This window comes from Tupaia chinensis, unplaced genomic scaffold (genome assembly GCF_000334495.1).
Source record: "Tupaia chinensis unplaced genomic scaffold, TupChi_1.0 Scaffold000311_2, whole genome shotgun sequence".
Lineage (NCBI taxonomy): Eukaryota > Metazoa > Chordata > Mammalia > Scandentia > Tupaiidae > Tupaia > Tupaia belangeri.
This window is the reverse complement of record NW_006159803.1, coordinates 8,018,609-8,021,221: the sequence shown is the minus strand read 5'-3', so window position 1 is coordinate 8,021,221 and position 2,613 is coordinate 8,018,609.

The following is a 2,613-nucleotide window of genomic DNA, read 5'->3' as shown; positions in this document are numbered from 1 at the left end:
GCTGCTGGACAGACAGGAAGCCTCCCAGCGGGCCAAGTTAGCAGGAGGGCAGAGGGAGAAGAGCCCGCCCAGGGCAGCGGTGGTGCACACTGGGTAGGCTCCCCTCCCCTCCTCTGACTGCCTGCTTCCTTCCTCTTTCCCAGCAGCTGCTGAGGGTGGTACCTGATCCATGCCTAGGGATGCAAGTGGGAAGAGAGGAAGACCTCCCGGTGCTGAGCCTGGGGGCTCCCAGTGTTCTTTCCTTTTCCCGAGGGACTGGTCTTTTTGCCTCAGAGACCTTCAAGCAGGAAACATGACACATGCTGTATAGACAGACTTCCTCAGGGGCACTGACCACGTGGGCCATTGCCCAGAGGCAGATGCTGCAGGGGAGCCACAGCAGCGCAGTGTAGGGCCCACCACTCCTCACCTGCAGCAGAACAAGTGGGCTGAGGTCCACAGGGCCCCCCAGAGTGACTGCCCTCAAACTCGAGGGCCCCACCTACCAGAGGAGGGAATGTCTTGCCCTTGGCCCAAACTGGTAGAGCCCCGCAAACCCAGCACATCCCTAGGAAGCAAGCATAGGCCTGGCAGGTGATCAGAAGCTCTCAGCAGAGAGCCTGCCCTTTCCACAACGTACAAACTCCAGACTGAATTTTGGCAAACGCATTACAGATTGCAGATGGGTCCAGAGATAGTTTTCCTAGGGACCAATGACAGCCACTATGAACTGAGCGTTAGCTCCATTCCAGGATCCGTAGCTATTAATACTTGACCTACTGCAAGTCCTTCACAGATACTATCTTCTCTAAATCCATGACCATGCTATGAGGTCAGCACCTCCCTGTTTACAGAGGGGGAACTGGTTTTGGAGGCAGTAAGTAAAGACGCCACATGGGAGACCCAAATTCAGTTCCTGGGCCAACCGGACCCGTTGTAACCTGCATACACACGCCTGTCATCTAGCTAACCGGGAGGCCAGAGCAGGAGGCTCCTGACACAGCAAGACTGTCAAAATGCCTTTCTCTGTCTCTTGCTCTTCCCCTTTCTCCCTGCCCTTTCTCTCCCATAAGGATGGCATACGTCCTGAGAAATGTGTCGTTATGCAATTTCGTCATTCGTGCACATCATGGAGGGTACTTACCCAGACCTAGATGGGGTAGCCTACCCTCGGAGGCTGTCCGGTAGAGCCCTCTGTAACCTGATGGGACACCACCATATATGCCATCAGCCATTGACCAAAATGCTGTTACACAGCGCACAGGTGTGTGCGTTTACCTACAGCGACTGCGGTCATTAGACTGGCTCTTGTGGCTCCTTTGATGTCTCCACAATGGGCCAGGACAGTCTTTGGGTAATCTCTGGGAGAAACTGAAAGCAGAGGGGATTCTTCCTAACCACAATGTCACGGCGACAAACGATTCCTGGTTCCCTCATTAGTAATGGGGCGCTGTTTTGGGATCTGGACAAGAGCGCCGTCAAACCAGAGGCTGCCGATTCCTTTCTAGTGTCCGAGTGCAGGAGTCCCTAGGTCCTGCCTGGCGGGGACGTGGACAGAGCAAAGAGAGCGGAGAGCCTGTGGAGAAAAGCCTGTCTTCAGTTGCCCACACCAACACCCAGGTGGAAGTGGATACGAAGGGGCTTACAGTCCAACCGTGACTCACACCCGCAGGGGGCAGGAAGAACCTCTTTGCCAGAGGGGTTTGGCCCAGGGTGCTCGAGTCCTCCCTACTGATCTTTAGCAATGTATTTTGGCAGGTCATGGGTGGAAAATTTTAGACCTGGAATTATTAAATGGTGTGTCTGTGTGAGAGTATTTTGGGAGCCTAAAGTTCCCAGCCTGCCCCTCCCAGACCTGTGAGTAAGCAGATCTGTGATACACTGGAAGGCGTTGAAATGCCCTGGAAGCCGTTCCCCAAACCATAACGACGGGCTCTTTGCATCCAGGGAAGCTCCCCAACCTGCCCCCACTCTCCACCTTGCCAAGTGTCACAGAGAGCAGCTGGACAGGTGCCGGCAGGTCCCCAGCTCTGGCACCCTGTGTGCTGAGGTGGCTGTAGGATGGAGGGAGTGTTGAGGTGGGGTGTGTGAACTCCTCGGTACCTTAGGTCTAGATCTCTAAGATTAAAGACCTGCCCTGAGATGTGGAATGAAAAAAAACCCACAAACACATGTGAAGTCAGAAAATAGAAGTTTTAATAGGAAAGGGAAGATTTTAAATGGCAAAGAAATACACCCCCACGCCAGAGAGGCACGGGTGGGCAGCTGCCAGAGGACAACTGTACCCGGCGTAGGGTTAGCTGTTACTTTTATGATAAAAGTTGGTAATATATTTAGCAGGGGAAGGCCTGTCATGGTCTCTGGCTTTTCTGTCTGACTTGGCGGGCTTTTTCCTGTGTGTGCGCGTCCCTCACAGGTGAGGAATTTAATGGTCTAATCACCATGCCCAGGGTGGGCTTTGAAAGGAGGAGCCGCTGTATGCGGATGATCTGCCCTACTCGTTTATTGCCTCAGTGGGAATTAGGAGGTTGACTTAGCATCCCATCCCACGGGTGACTTTCTGTGTGTGTGTTTGGGATGGCAGGAGGGAAGATAACCTTCCCTGCACAAGCGTGGGGTGGGAGGAAGGTGTTC